Source organism: Dipodomys spectabilis, unplaced genomic scaffold (assembly GCF_019054845.1).
Source record: "Dipodomys spectabilis isolate Male_0828 unplaced genomic scaffold, ASM1905484v1 ptg000002l, whole genome shotgun sequence".
Taxonomy (NCBI): domain Eukaryota; kingdom Metazoa; phylum Chordata; class Mammalia; order Rodentia; family Heteromyidae; genus Dipodomys; species Dipodomys spectabilis.
The window spans coordinates 51,481,351-51,498,807 of NW_024870679.1; the positions used below are offsets into that span (position 1 = coordinate 51,481,351).

Consider the following 17,457-nt stretch of genomic DNA (forward strand, 5'->3'; position numbering starts at 1 on the left):
AACAATCAAAAAGTGTCCCGAAAACACATGAATAAATGCTCAAAATCACTACTCATCAGAAGAATGCAAAAAACAATCACAATATCACTCCCCCATGTTGTAATATGAATAACAATCAGAAAGATAAATTGTTTTGGTAAGTTGAAGAAAAACCAAAACACTCATATATTGTTAGTGAAACTGTAAAATGGTCCAGCAATTCTGCCAAACAACTCCACTTACGGTTTTAAACTATACCTAGCTTTTGATGGACATGAAAATATATATACATATAAAAACTTATACAGCAGGCTGGGAAGGTGGCTCAGTGGTAGAGCGCTTGCCTTGCATGCATGAGGCCCTGGGTTCAATTCCTTAGCACCACATAAGCAAAAAAAAAAAAAAAAAAGCCAGAAGTGGTACTATGGCTCAAGTGGTAGTGTGCTAGCCTTGAGCTGAAGAGCTGAAGGATAGTGCCCAGGCCCAGAGTTCAGGCCCCATGACTGGACCCAAAAAAAAACAAAAAACGTATACAGCAAGCTGGGTGCTGGTAGCTCATGCCTATAATCCTGGCTATGCAGGAGGCTGAGATCTGAAGATCATGATGTGAAGCTAGTCCAGGCAGAAAAGTCCGTGAGACTCTTATCTCCAATAAACTTCTCAGAAAAAGCCAGAAGTGGCACTGTGGTTCAAGTGGTAGAGCACTGGCCTTGAGCACAAAGAAATTCAGGGATAGCACCTAGGTCCTGAGTTCAAGTTCCAGGACCAACCAAAAAACACACAAAAATACTTATACAGGAATGCTAACAGCAGCACTATTCATAATAACCAAACAGAAAACTAAACATCAACAACAAATGAATGACAAACAAAACATGTTATATCCAGGTAATAGAATATGATTCACTAATAAAAAGCAATGGAAAGATAGTATCAATTGTTGATGCCTATAATCCTACCTACTCAAGAGGATAAGATCAAGAGGATTTAGGTTAGAAGCCAGCCCAGGCAGAAAAATCTGCAACACCCCATCTCCAAAATGCCAGCCAAGAAAGCATAAGGCCCTGATTTAAACCTAGTGCAACCAAAAAAGAAAAAGAATTAAGTATTGATACATGCTACAACATAGATGAACCTTGAAAATATGCTAACGTTAAAGATGCCAGTCACAAAGATAACACATTCTGATTCCATTTGTATGAAATGTCTAAAACAGGCAAATCCATAGAGACATAAAGTAGATTAGTGGTTGCTTAGGGCTACAGGGATAGGATAGAGAATGATAATGAGTACAGTTTCTTTCAAGGTGATGAAATGTTCTAAAACTGATTGTGAAGATGGCTGCCCATATCTGTAAGTATACTAAAAACTACTGAATTTTACACTTTAAATTGGTGAGTCGTGTAGTACATAAAGACTATCCCACTAAAGGTGTTGAATTAGGTGTAAAATCTGCTTTTAGAGCCCCTTGTTCCAAAATATAAAATCTCTTCAGGGCTACTCCTGTCATCAAGGCCTCATTAGGTGACCTGAGTTCAAAGCAGAGAGAAGGGGCTGGAAGGTGGCTCAGTGGTAGAGCTCTTGCCTTGCACACATGAGCCCCTGGGTTCAATTCCTCTGCACCACATAAGCAGAAAAAGCCGGAAGTGGCACTGTGGCTCAAGTGGTAGAGTGCTAGCTTTGAGCTGAAGAGCTGAGAGACAGTGCCCAGGCCCAGAGTTCAGGCCCACGACCGACAATAAACAAATAAGTAAATAAACAAATAAATAAATAAATAAAATTTTAAAAAGCAGAGAGAAGGGAGCTTCCTTAACAAAATCCTCCAGCAATGCTAACTTCTCTTGATAACCCACTAGGTGATATATTTATCATTGAGCTATATCATTGCAGCAAAGTAAAATCCAACTCCTCAATAATCAATTCTAATCTCAAAATGAATAGGTACTAAGGAATAGGTACTAGAAAACCACTTGCTACTAAATTAAATTCTGAATCAAACTATACTAAAATATGAAAACATGGGCATTTTGGTTGAATGACTTCTTTTGTTGCCAATAATTCTGGTGCTGTTTGCAAGGAACAATAGATGAATTGAAAATCTGCAATTAGTACTCCAACAATATATCAAAAAACTAATAATAAAATTAAGCCAGGTGCTGGGGCTCACACCTATAATTCTAGCTACTCAGGAGGCTGAGATCTGAGGATCACAGTTTAAAGCCAGTCTGGACAGGAAAAGTCCGTGAGACTCTTAAGTCCAATTAACCACCAGAAAACCGGAAGTGGCACTGTGGATCGAGTGGTAGAACAATAGCTTTGAGCTAAAGAGCTGAGGGACAGCACTCAGGCCCAGAGTTCAAGCCCTATGACCAACAAAAAAGCGGGGAGGGGGACTGGGAAGGTGGCTCAGTGGGAGAGTGCTTGCCTTGCATGCATGAGGCCCTGGGTTTGATTCTTTAGCACCACATAAGCAGAAAAAGGCAGAAATGGCACTGTGGTTCAAGTGGTAGAGTGCTAGCCTTGAGCTGAAGAGGTGAGGGGCAGCGCATAGGGCCCAGAGTTCAGGCTCCATGACAGACAAAGAAAGAAAGAAAGAAGAGAGAGAGAGAGAGAGAGAGAGAGAGAGAGAGAGAGAGAGAGAGAAAGAAAGAAAGAAAGAGAGAAAGAGAGAAAGAAAGAAAGAGAGAAAGAAAGAGAGAGAGAAAGAAAGAGAGAAAGAAAGAGAAGAGAGAAAGAAAGAAAGAGAGAAAGAAAGAAAGAGAGAAAGAAAGAGAGAGAGAGGGAGAGAGGGAGGGAGGGAGGGAAGGAGGGAGGGAGGGAGGGAGGGGAAGGAAGGAAGGAAGGAAGGACTGGAAGGAAGGAAAGAGAGAGGGGGAGGGAGGGAGGGAGAGAGAGAAGGAGGGAGGGAGGGAGGAAGGAAGGAAGGAAGGAAGGATGGAAATTAAAATTTATCTATATTTGATCTGTATAAACCTGTACTCGATCTTCAAAACCTGTATAATAGGCTGGATTTTAGTATCACATAATGCAATACCTTAACAACAGAATGGTGTTTATAAAATTAAACAGATTCATCAACACAAAAAAAGAATAACCTCAGGGAGTAGGTGATATTTAGCGTCACTGGACATTGCTTGGTATTCCTCTTTTATTAATAGTTAATAAACAATAAAATGACTATGGCCTAAGGAATGACATGATAATGAAGCTCAGTCCTTAGTAAAGACATCTGTCCTTCCGGCTCAGGCAAACTACTCAGATAGCAGAGATTCTGTCCAAGAATCTACAGTTTAAACTGGAGAAAGCAGACAATATCAACTATGTTGGGAGATAAGATACAGTAGCTAAGGTTAAAAGTTGCCCACTAACCTTACTCTCTTATGCTTCCCTAGAAAATATACTAAAGAAATTCCTGGAAAATGTGTTTCCTCATATAAAGTGAATTCACTGGATGAAGATGGAAGTGATTCTAAGAGTCATGGGGAATGCATTGCCCAGGTCCTTCCTTCAGGACCAGGACAATTGTTTTCTAACTTCCAGCTATGATGGCTGCTGGCAGCTCACAGCTATGTCCTCCACTACAATCTACCTTCAACCAGCATATCACAGATTAAATTCTCTAAAGCAAACAAAATGAAGCTCAGGATGCAAGTACATATTAGGGACCTAGAAGATTTTTTTTTCTGGTCCTGGAGCTTGAACTTGGAGCCTGGGCACTGTCCTTGAGCCTCTCTGTGCTCAAGGCTAGTGCTCTACCACTTGAGCCACAGTGCCACTTCCAGCTTTTTCTGTTTATGTGGTACGGGAATCAAACCAGGGCTTCATGTATGCTAGGCAAGCACACTACGGCTAAACCATATTCCCAGCCCTAGAAGATACTTTTTAAGGACTGAAAAAAAGAAGCCAAACTGCAATACAAGCCTGACAAAAGCTCAGTGAAGGATGTTTGCCTTGCAAACACAAGGTCCTGAATTCCCACACTCAAAAACCAAAATCCTCAGCCAACTAGTTGTGACTCTCTGAAGCCTGTCAAAGAAATCCAAGTTAGATGGATATACCTACATAAAATTAAGACTTCTAAATCTCATCCTGCTTAGCTATATGTAAGAAGAACTGGAAGAGTATAGCCACAGGAGAAACATTTCTGCAGCCATGCACCAGACAGGTCCTGAACCAGCAGATGGATAAAAACAGCATGAAAGCACTTCCGAAAGCTAGGCAGCAAGGAGTTCTTTAAAGAGGAACTATGGAATTCATCTCTACCACATAAAGGAAAGTGCAACACTAAAGGTTACACTCAGTCCAAATCTATTCCAAACCTACTGAGGTGCCAGGTCCAAAGCTCCCATAGAATTGACCAAAGCCTCTTATAACCCCATCAATTCAATCTCTCTGACTCCTAATCTTGCTTCTCTCACTTCCTTTTAAGTGTTCATCATCCTGAAAGCACTTCCCAATGTACCTTCTGCAAGCAAACTTCCATGCCCATGTTTAATTCTCAGGGAATTCAACCTCAAATACCTGATTCTATAGAAAGATTCAATAAAGAAGTGGCTATGACCCACTCTGTTTAGTAACCTCATAGGACACTACTTTATTTTACCTAACAAAAATAGTAAAGCTCAGCAGTCTGTGGCATAATACCAACCCACCTTTCTGTTGAAACAACAAAAACAAAAAAGCAATTTATACAGCATTATTTGGCTAATTGGTAGAATAGGATGAATATGTCAAAGATTCTGAAACTGAGATACTTAATGAATAGAGGTAGCAAATAGTATAGTTGTGTTAATCCTTAAGAAAACTATTTTACTCATAACCTAAAAATAGAATTAAGAAGGTTAATGGATCATTTTTATCAAATACATACAGAGAGAGAGAGAGAGAGAGAGACTCAAAGACGACAGGAAATAATTAGATTAATAAAGCAGATTCTCTTACATAAACCATTGCTTCTTCAGTTTATTTGGAGCAGGGACCCTCTTGAGTATCAAATCAAAGTAGGCACTGTCTTCTATGAAAAAAGTCTACATGATTTGTAAAATCTAAAAATAATTTCAGGAGTTTCAAGGATCCCTTAAGAACCTTTATAGACCTGAAATTAAGAACCCTTGACCAAAAAGTAGGCATGGTAGTGCACATCTATAATCCCAATATTTGGGAAGCAGAGGCAGGAGGATTATGAAGTAAGATTACCAAGACCTTCTCTTGAAATGAAATACAAGAACAAAAGGGCTAGGGGCATGACTGAAGTGGTTGAGCACTTGCCTAGTATGGTCAAGACACTGAGTTCAATTCCAAGTATTGGGAAAAACAAACAAATCTGCCCTAATCAGGTTTATAAAGGTAAGATGACATCATTGTATTCTAAATTAAGCCAAGTTAAAAGGAAAAAGATAACAAACAAAAAATGCAGCCAAACAAGCCATAATTATACATGGAATATGTGAATAAATTATCATAATGAAACAATTTAAACAATACACAATAAACTAAATCCCCTCTGGGTCACCACCCGTTCTCATATTTCTTCACAGAGATTTTCAGTTCGATGCAAATCTTTTCAATATTATGAAAAAATATATGTAGCTATTAAATTTACAAAGTTTTGCACAAGTGTATTAAGAATTAGCATTTAAAATAACGAAGATGGGGCTGGGAAGGTGGCTCAGTGGTAGAGTGCTTGCCTTGCATGCATGAGGCCCTGGGTTCGATTCCTCAGCACTACATAAGCAGAAAAAAAAAGCCAGAAGTGGCGCTGTGGCTCAAGTGGTAGAGTGCTAGCCTTGAACAGAAGAGCTGAAGGACAGCGTCCAGGCCCAGAGTTCAAGCCCCACAACTGGACCCAAAAAAAAAAAAAGTTATAAATAAATGAACTAACAATCTCAACTTATTTCCACAAAGATTTCTTTAAAATCCTTTGGAGGTTGTTGATGGTAATGGTGGTTTTTATTTTTGCTTTGGGTTTTGTGTGTGTGTGTGTGGGTATGAGAGAGAGAATACCGTATAGAGGAGTTACAATTACATGGGCAAGATAATGAGTACATTTCTTATCAAGCATTGTTGCCTCCTCCTTTGGTTTTTTTTTTTTTTTTTCTTTAGGGGAGAATAAAAGGGAGGCAGAGAAAGGGAGGTTGAACAAATGCAATCATGCTATTCAGTAAACACTATGTGGAAAATGACTTATGTAATTTGTGGACAGGGATGGATGGGAAACTGGGGAAAAACAAAGGAAGAGGTGGCACTGAACAAACAAAGAAATGTACTCTTTACCCAACTTATGAAATGGTAACCCATTTGTACAACACCTTAATAATAAAAATAAAATCATTTTTAAAAATAATCAACACACACAAAAATCGATGGGGAGGGGTGTTAGATATGTAGCTCAGTGGTATACTGCTTGCCTAGCATGCAAGAGGCCCAAGCACAGCAAAAAGAAAGTCCATTATGAATCTATTAAATACAGTGCTGAATATATTTTAGGATGCAATCTTGTCCTACAAGAACTTACCATCTGTAAGGAAAAGTAATACTTGTAACAATTATAACACAAGATGAACACAGAACGTGTTTCTATCGCCACTAAAATGTATGCTCCATGAAAAAAAACTACACTTTTGTTCATTGCCATATCTCCAGTAGACACATCAGAACCTGCCTACAACATTGGTTCTTGATAAATACTCACTGAATAATGCATACGACTAAAGTGGAAGGAATTTTTAATTGCAATTAAGTAGGTAAGAAAATGGATAGATTTTAAGAGGAAAGGAGAAAGGAGAAAGGAAAGGAGAAAATAAAGAAAATATTCACAGTATTCCTACCATATCCAAGAAATTATGAGCCATCTTTATACATACCTCTCATTTAACTATCATGTCAACATTTGGACAAGGTATTGCTGTCCCCATTTTACAGACAAGGAAACTGAGGCAGAGAGCTTAAGTAACCTGTCCAACATTACACAGCTAGAAAATGATAGAATTAGAATTTAAAGCCATGTCTCCAAACATAATGCTTAGGAATTTATATTTCATTCCCTATAAAGCAGGTCTTTGTTTTTCTTTCCTTCTTGGAACATTTGTTTCCTAATAATTCCTTTATTACAATATAATTAATATATCATGGATTCACCATCTCCAAGTATATAACTCAGTAGTATTTTGTATTTTTATAGACTTGTGCAACCATTGCCATTATCCAATTTTAGAACATTTTTATCACCCCAGAGGAAACCTGATACCCAGAAACAATCATTTTTCCCATCCCTAACTGTTAATGATCTATTCTGGACATTTCATATAAATGGAATCATGTAATATGTAGTTTTCATGTTTATTGTAGTAAAATATATAAGTACTTGCTATTTTTAGTGCATGATTCAGTAGTATTGCGTATATTTACACACTGTTGTTCAACCATCAACACTATCCATTTCCAGAACTTTTACCATCCCATGCTAAACCTTTTTAACCATTAAACGTAACTCTTTTCCTTTAGCTTCTAACAACTACTATTCTACTTTCTATCCTTGTGAATTTGCTATTCTAGATGCCTTATCTAAGTGGACTCAGAATACTTGTTCTTTTGTGATGGGCTTATTTCATTGAAGACTATTTCATAATGACATATCATAATGTCTTCAAAGTTTAACCCTGTTAAAAGTACCTCTCAGGATTTCATTCTTTTTAAAGGATGAATATAATTTCACTGTGTGTATATATCATATTTTGTTGATCCATTCATCTACTGATGGACATGTAAGTTCTAGCTTTTGGCTATTGTGAATAATATGGTGCTCAACTCTTCCTTTCAATTCGTTCAGGTTATATACACTCAAATACAAATCTAGAATCATATGGCTATTCTTTTTAATTTTTTTGTTGTCAGTTGTGGGGCTTGAATTCTAGGCCTCGGAGCTGTCCCTCAGCTCTTCAGCTCAAGGCTATCACTCTACACTACTTGAGCCACAGTGCTACTTCTGGCTTTTTCTGCTTATGTGGAGCTGAGGAATCAAACCCAGGGCCTCATGCATGCAAGGCAAGCACTCTATCACCAAGCCACCTTCCCAGCCCTTTCTTTCTAGTTGTTTTTTTTTTTTTTCTGGGGGGGGGGGGTCCAGTTGTAGGGCCTGAACTCTGGGCCTGGGCGCTGTCCCTCAGCTCTTCAGCTCAAGGCTAGCGCTCTACCACTTGAGCCACAGCGCCACTTCAGTTTTTTCTTTTTGCTTATGTGGTTGCTGAGGAATCGAACCCAGGGCCTCAGGCATGCAAGACAAGCACCCTACCACTGAGCCACCTTCCCAGCCCCTCTTTTTAGTTTTTTAAGGGATCATTATACCTGGGGGGTTTTTTGCCTTTTTTTTTTTTTTTTTTGTCAGTTGTGTGGGTTGAACTCAGAGTCTGGGAACTATCCCTGTGTTTTTTATTCAAGGCTACCACTTTGAGCCACAGTACCAATTCCAGTTTTCTAGTAGTTAATTGTAGATAAGAGTCTGACACACTTTCCTGCCCAAGCTGGGATCCTCAGATCTCAGCCTCCAGAGTGGCTAGGATTACATCAGTACCCGGTTACTATTCCATTTTCCATAGCATCCATACACCATCTTTTACTCCAAAGGGTTCCAATTCTCCACATTCTTGTCAATGTTTATTATTTTCTGGCTAGAGAACCATTATGTAGGGAAGCATATTTTTTTTACTACTAGTGACACCAATGCTATGTTGGTAATGATTGCCAGGAATATCAGTTTATCAAATGTTCATAGATTTAAGCAAAATAAGAACAGGCTAAGCAGGGCACTGGTAACTCACATCTGTAATCCTAGCTACTCAGGAGGCTGAGATCTGAGGATCATGGTTTGAAGCCAGCCCTGGCAGGAAAGCCTATGAAATCCTTATTTCCAATTAACTACCAGAAAAGCAGAAGTGGTACTGAGGCTTTAAATGGTAGAGCTGTAGCCTTGAGTGAAAAAGCTCAGGAATAGCACCCAGACTCTGAGTTCAAGACAAAAAAATAAAAAACACTGGCTTTTCCTGGATTTACTAATGCTAAATACAGGCTTTCAGTCAATAAAACCATGCATGAATAGGGAAAGTGTAATTGTCACCAAGCCTTTCAACAAAACAATGTATCTGCCTCCTGAGTACAAAATAATGAATGAATGGACAAAAGCTATTTGCTATTTCAGTCATTAGTTCCATCATATATCTGTACCTAAAAGAAGCAATAATTTTTATTTAAAAAAGGATTTTCTAAAGATAACAAACCTATTGTAAAGACAGAAATCTGTAAAGTTTGTTTTGAGAAAAAAATAGTATTTGACAATATCTGTCTTCCTGCTTATTAATATAATTCCTTTGAATTAATCATTTACTACAGTATTAGAGGACATGAGGAAATGCATGAAAGATCGAACTCATAACAGTCAACAGTGTTCTCAATATTGCATATTAGATATAATTTTTAAAATTTCTTATAACTGGAATTATATTAAAATAGGGCAATTTACATCCAGTTGTTCCCATTCCTCTAGTTAATTACTTCCTACTCCCTGCCTTATTATAAAATATGGCATTAAATGCTATTTTTATATGTTTCCTATATTAAATTATAATAAAGAAATTAAGTTCTATTTTTATAGAACATTAAAAATATTAACTTTTATAAATGAATGAACAAGCATGAGGAAAATTATAACTTGGCATTGCATTATACAAGTGTCTTTTGATGACAGTGACAATGGCAAGCAATTTATATAGTTGGAAATAAGACTTTCCAAAATACAGGGAGAAATATTCTTTATGTGGTAAGAGAATAATTCTCTTTGAAATCCATTAGTACACTGAAAGACAGATGAAACTGAATAGAGAATAAGAGAAAGTTGACATAATCCATTGTATTTATGCTGTAAAAACTACAAATTGTTTTCATTTTCAGCAATAAATTCAGAAAAAGTAATAAAACTACTGAAGGTAACCATTTTTTGAGAGTAGTACTTCTAAACATTGGCTGAATATAAACTAACTGGGAACTTTTTTAAATGCTGAAATTTGGTCCTTATTCTCAACAGATTCTAGCTGAAGTATCAAGGAGTGAGTTCTGGTACTGTCAGTTTAAAAAAATTCTACAGTTAATTTTTTTGAGGGGGTGCTAGTCATGGAGCTTTAACTCAAGGCCTGGGTGCTATCTCTGAGCTTTTTTGATCAAGACTAGCACTCTACCACTGGAAAATAATGGGCTTTCCTGCCTGAACTGGCTTTAAACCAAGATCCTTAAATCTCAGCCTTCTGTATAGCTAGTATTATAGGCCTGAGCCCAACTTCCTACGGGTGATTTTAATGTGAATCCAAGATTGGAACTCAAAATACCTTTTTCTCTTCCTAACCCAATAGAGGTGTTCTGTTGCATAATTAAACTATTGCAGATAGGTTTTATAATCTGGCAACTTGTCTCTTCAGCTGGACAGCACTTAGATCTTTTTCCTCATCCTGCTGATCCATCCTTTTTTTAGAAACATAGATACCATCCCCAAATTTTCTCTGTGTGTGTGTGTGTGTGTGTGTGTGTGTGTGTGTGTGTGTGTGTGCGCGTGCGCACACACACACATGCACTCTGGGGACTGTGAACCTTAGGCCTCACCATATATGGTAGAGTAAGTGCTCAACACCACTGTGCTCTACACATCCAATACTGCTATTCTTGTTTTTAAACTGTTGAGGTTTGCCAAATCAAAGCAGCTGCATTTGAAATAGATTCAATGTTGTTTCCTTCAAGGATTCTAAGTCATCCTTCTGGGCTTGAGATACTGAACAAGCAATAATTGGTCTCATGCAAACCCTTCAGATGCATTTTTTACTCAAGAAATTTAAGATTTCAACAAGAGATTAATTTTCCTGAATAACGACCTTGATGGGGAAGTGAGCACACATAGACCTCATCCTGTAACAGAAACCCTGTGTTCTGTACACGACTACAGATAACATGAACAGTAGCCACTACCTCTGTTTCTCAACCATTTATTAATCAAAGCCTCTTATTTTTCTTTCCAAGGAGACTGACAGTGATTTGACTGATGTCCCTCCACGGAGTTCCTCTGGGGCCCTTCCAGATAACATTAAGTCCCTTCTGAGAGAAGTCAACGATTTCTGGAATGTCAACAGTCTGATTGCTGACAACAGACTTCAGTCTCACAAACAGATGTGACACAAAGATTCACAATTTTTTCATGTTTTTTATTCAGTACTGGGGTTTGAACTCAGGGCTTCACCCTGGTAAGGCAGGCTCTGTATAACATTAGCCTTACTTCCAGCAACTTTTAGCACTGGCTATTTTCAAAGTAGGATCTTGCTTTTTACATCCAGGCTGGCCTGGGCTACAATCCTACTTGGTGCTTCACCATGTAATTGTGGGTGACAGGCATGGACCTCTGCACTCATTGTGCTTCCCATGAAGCTGAGATAACAAGTACAAGCTACCTTGCTCAGCCATTGATTAAGATGGAGTCTCTTACACTCCTTTTTGCCTGGGCTAGCCTCAGACCTCAGTCTCCAGCTCTCCATCTTCTAAGTAGCTAGGATTACAAAACTGAGCTTGTACTGGGGTATAATTTACACACAACAAAATTTACCAATCTTTTTTTGGGGTTTTGGTGGCAATCCTAAGGCTTGAACCCTGGGCCCGGGCCCTATCCCTGAGCTTTTGTGCTTCAGTCTAGCACTCTACCACTTAAGGCACCCCTCTACTGTCTGCTTTTCCAGAGTTAATTGAAGATCAGAGTTTCATAGACTTTCCTGACCACGCTGGCTTTGAACTGCAGTCCTCAGATTTCAGCCTCCTGAGTAGCAAGGATTACAGTTGTAAGCCACGGGCATCTGGCTAAAATTTACCAATCTTAGGCATTCAGCTGGTAAGTTCTGGCAAGTGGATACAATTTTGTGACCACCAAATTGTGACATAGAACATTTTATCACATACACACACACAGCCCCCAAGCTTCCTCAAATTCATTTCCCTTCTTCCCTAGAACCATGATCTATGTTCCAATAGCTTTGGACTTTCTAAAAATTCACATACATGGAATTAAGTTGTATATAGTCTTTTGTGTCTAGTTTATTTAGCATAATCTTTTTGAGATCCATGCACATTGGTATTAGTTTAATTGCTGAAATATTATTCTACTGTATGAATAAAAAACAATGTATTCATTCACTTGATAAGCATTTTGATTGTTTGCAGTTCAAAGCTATTATGAATAAAGCTGCTATGAATATTCCAGTTTTCAGATGAACTATGTTTTCATTACTCGCAGGTAAATACTTAGGGGTAGAATTGCTAAATCTCATTATTTTCTTATAAAATTAACTTAAGAAATTATTTTCCAAAGTAGCTATACCATTTTTATCCACACCAAAAATGTATGAAAATTCCAATTTCTCTACTTCTTTGTCAGCACTTTGTACTGTCAGTCTTTTTATTTGTAACTAACCTAGTATGTGTATAACATAGGTTATTTCCTTGGGTTTTAATCTGCACTTGTCTAAGGATTAAATGATAAGTATACTGACACCTGCCTTTTGAACAAGAAAAACACTAAATAGAAGGAAATTTCACTTTTCCCTTTTTTTTTTAGAAGTTAACACTGTTCCTCTATATGACTAATGTAAGCTAATAAAAAATAAACTAAAAACAAGAAGTTAACATCATTATACTATCCTGAATACCACACGTATAAATTCATTACAAAGAGGGGGGGAAAGCCATTGACAAAAACAAAAACAGAAATATTTATTTTATTTATATTTTTTGTCAGTCATGGGGCTTCAACTCTGGGCCTGGGAACTGTCCCTCAGTTCTTCAGCTCAAGGCAAGCACTCTACCACATGAGCCACAGCGCCACTTCCAGTTTTCTGGTGGTTTACTGGAGCTCATGGACTTTCCTGCCCACGCTGGCTTTGAACTTCAATCTTCAGATCTCAGCCTCCTGAATTGCAAGGATTACAGGTGTGAGCCACAGGCGCCCAGCAAAAACAGAATTTTTCAAAAACAAGTTTTAGAGATTCAGAGTCATGTTCTTGCCCACAGAAAGCTTCTTGCCTACAGAAAGATGGCAACATAATGTAGTACTCAAGAGTTTAGGTTTGATGAAAAATCTAAAGAAGAAGTCTGAAGAAAAAAAAAGACTATTTTAGAAACAAAGGTGATCAATTCCACAAATAAAAGTGATCAATTATTTTCTGGGCTTTATACAAATGCCTAAATTTTAATTCAATAAATAATCAAGCCAGGTGCCAGTGACTCTTGCCTATAAATCTAGCTACACAGTAGGCTGAGATCTGAGGATCATAGTTTGAAGCCAGCCCCATGGCAAGAAAGTCTGTGGGACTCCTATCTCTAAATAACCAGCAAAAAGCTGAAAGTAGAGATGTGGCTCACGTGATAGAGTGCTAGCCTTGAGCAAAAAAAGCTTAGGGACAGCACCCAGGCTCTTAGTTCAAGTCCCAGGTCTTGTATATACACACATACACACACACAAATCAAGAGCCAGTTAATAGCAAGCACTGAGGGTATTTTTCTTTTATCTATGTAATTGTTTTAAAAATCAGAAACATCCAGAGATTAGGTCATAAAATGCCAGTATTGGGAGGAAGGAAAGGAAGAAGGAAGTCAGTCTCCAATATACGGTCCAATTAATCTCTACATCCAGATTAAAAAATGGTTATAGGACTGTTTCAGAAATTATTTTAAAAAAATAAAATAAAAATAAAAATAAAAAATTTAAAAAAATAAAATGCCAGTATTTTTTCCAAGCTTCAGTCACATAAAAATCAAGAGACATGTCCAAACTATATAAATTTTAAAAGGCATGAGAACATTTACTGATTTATTCAATAAATACTTCCTAGCCAGCACCAGTGGCTTATGCCTATAATCCTAGCTACTCAGGAGGCTGAGATCTGAGGATCTCGGTCCAAAGCCAGCCCAGGCAGGAAAGGCCATGAAACTCTTACCTCCAGTAAACCACCAGAAAACCGGAAGTAGCGCTGTGGCTCAAGTGGTAGAGTGCTAGCCTTGAGCTGAAGACCTGAGGGACAGCACCCAGGTCCAAAATTCAAGCCCCATGACCAACAAAAAATAAATAAATAAATATTTACTGAAAACCATTTAGCGTAAATCACATTAACCATTCTAAGGGTTTGATTCCTTAGTACAACATAAACAGAAAAAGCCAGAAATGGTGCTGTGGCTCAAGTGGTAGAGTGCTAGCCTTGAACACAGACAGGCTCAGGGACAGAGCCCAGGCCCTGAGTTCATATCCCAGGACTGGCCAAAAAAAAAGTATCAGAATAATTAGTATATGATCAGATAATACTAAAGCTAGTATTAAAATGATTGTGACTTCCTTAGTATACTAGCTAAACGTGTCCAATACATATCCTGCCTATTTCAGGAATGACTATTTAAATAAATTACAAGATAGAGAACTCATATAAAAGTAATCTGAAATTAATTATTTTCCACTTTATTTTTCTTTTTTTCAGTGCTGGGATCAAATTCAGGACCATGCAAATGGCAGGAAAGTCCTCTACCACTGAGCTATATTCATAACCCTGAACAGAATAATCTATTTCTAATATCAAATACTATTGTGTATAGTTCTACATTTAACACATGTATATAGTCATATAATACCATGATAATATACTGACAATATTTTGACTTTTTACAGCCATTGTTGAAACAAGAAAAATGAATTGTTTCATATAGGCATAAATAAATTTCCAATCTCTTTACTTTAAAATTCATAATACATGGGGCTGGGAAGGTGGCTCAGTAGTAGAGCGCTTGCCTTGCATGCCTGAGGCCCTGGGTTCGATTCCTCAGCACCACATAAGCAAAAAGAAAAAAGGTCGGAAGTGGCGCTGTGGCTCAAGTGGTAGAGCGCTAGCCTTGAGCTGAAGAGCTGAGGGACAGCACCAGGCCCAGAGTTCAGGCCCCACAACTGGACCCAAAAAAATAAAATAAAATAAAATAAAATTCATAACACATACTTCAATAATATTAGATTTTTAAACTCTTTCTTATGGTACTTGAGGATCAAACCTGGGGCTTTGTGCTCTACCATGAAGCCCCAGTTCCCAAAATCCTAAAGTATACGTAACTTTCAACACCCAAAACTGGAATACAGTATAAACAATTGTGGAGATGTTACAAACCTCCACTCCCACATATAACTGATATAAGCCAATAAATTAATTTAATTTTTATTGACTTATATCAGATATTTCCCCAAATGTAATAAAAACAAATATAAAAGTCAAAACTGGGCTACAGCTATAATTCAGATCAACATCTAATCACCTGCACTACACATACAAACACATATGTACAGACACAAAATCAACATCAGTTGTACTTACTACTGATACATTTCATAAAAGTTATACTATAGGGGCTGGGAATGTGTCTCAGTGGTAGAGTGCTTGCCTTGCATGCATGAAGCCCTCAGTTCAATTCCTCAGTACCACATGAACAGAAAAAGCCAGAAGTAGCACTGTGACTCAAGTGGTAGAGTGCTAGCTTTGAGCAAAAGAAGCTCAAGGACAGTGCCCAGATCCTGAGTTCAAAGCCACAAGATTGGCAAAAAAAAAAAAAAGTTATATAGAAAAATAGTTCATACACAACTGCAGATAATTATGAACTTATTACTTGATATTTAAGTTATAGATGAATTCCTGAAGTGGACCTCTTTTGTCTGTAACTGTTACTTTATAATTGTACCTCATCCACATTAGGTAATACTTAGTACTACAGCTCTAGCCTAGATGATTATCAAAGGACAAATTATGAGCTTATTTGAAAATATTTAGGCTACAAATATAGGGATTTGTTGAAATCACCTATCAGAATCTACTTAAAATTTCTGGATATTCACATAATCAAATTATACTAGATACAGAAGGCTCCTTCATAATGACTCAACTTTTAAAATCCAAATAAAAAATTTTCACTGTTTATGAGAAAAAAACTATTTATACTTCTTTTCTTTTAATTCATTCTGATTTCTTGAGAAGGTACAAATCTCCTTTGATTTTTTCAAACACAGAGAAATTAATTTAGAATATGATAGCAAAAAAAGGTCAAAATCTTTTTTTTTTACTGAAAACTTTTTATTTTTATTTCCAAGATCAAATATTACAACAGGACATTTACATGTATTTATAAAAAATGCAGCAGTTTAATTTATAGATCAGAGGTTTCCTTGAGTTTGGTCCCTCTCTCAGCACAGTGAGCTGACGTCTTCAAAAGACTTATCGTCCCACTCCCTTCCCTCCCCCCCCCACCCAATTGTCCCACACACCCTCCCCAATTCAAGTTGCAATATTAATATAAAGCAACTGGGTACAACACAGCAAGAATATTCACAATTTGGTACAGCCAAAACTAGAGGATCACCAACGGAAAGACCCTCACTTTGAATAAATATTTGCCTATAGACTATGTGTATCTATAGATAGATCACACAAAAAGGTCAAAATCTTAAAATTATTAGTAAATTATAGTTGTTTCATTCTTAGGATATCTACAGACTATGGAATAAATGTTTTCCAAGGTTTATAGTACTGATATTTCCATGGTTCTATTTATTTTTTTGTCGGTTGTGGGCTTGAACTCTGGGCCTGGGCACTGTCCCTGAACTCTTCAGCTCAAGGCTAGCACTCTACCACTTGAGCCACAGCACCACTTTCAACTTTTTCTGTTTATGTGGTGCTGAGAACTGAACCCAGGGCCTCATGCACATGAGGCGCTACCACTAAGCCACCTTCCCAGCCCTCCATGGTTCTAAAACATATTAAAAATATGGCTGTGGTCAAGTGCCAGTGGCTTAAACCTGTAATCCCAGCCACTCAAGAGGCTGAGATCTGAGAATCAAGGATCAAAGCCAGAACAGGCTGGAGAGTCCATGAAACTGTTATCTCAAATTAACCACCAAAAAGCCCAAAGAGGAGCTGTGACTCAAGTGGTAGACTGCTCTAGACTTGAGCAAAAAAGCACAAGGACAGTGCCCAGGCACTGAGGTCAAGCCACAGGACCAACATACACACATACACACACACACACACACACACACACACACACACACACACAAATGTGATTGTGAAAAACACTCCATTGCCTTTATGAGAGCAAATGATCAGACTGCAAATCTATTGACATAATTTCAAACTTACAGATATCCATGAAAAAACTAGTTTGCATTTTCCCCTTTTTAAAAGGAGCAGTATTTCTGATTCAGTACTGTTATGTTTAAAAAAAAAAAAAATGTCCTGGGTGCCAGTGGCTCATGTCTGTAATCCTAGCTACTATGGAGCTGAGATCCGAGGATCTGGGTCAAAATCAGCCCAGGCAGGAAAGGTCATGAGACTCTTATCTCCAATTAACCACCAGAAAACCAGAAGTGGCACTGTGGCTCAA

The 17,457-nt window shown here is 37.8% G+C and overlaps 1 protein-coding gene and 1 pseudogene across 1 annotated transcript in view; both read right to left on the minus strand.

Annotated features, from left to right (window-relative positions):
* Window positions 1-17,457, minus strand: part of Zswim5 (zinc finger SWIM-type containing 5) — a 117,168-nt gene that overhangs the window by 94,738 nt on the left and 4,973 nt on the right. The window lies entirely within an intron of this gene.
* On the minus strand, window positions 10,416-11,404 carry LOC122108113 (annotated as a pseudogene).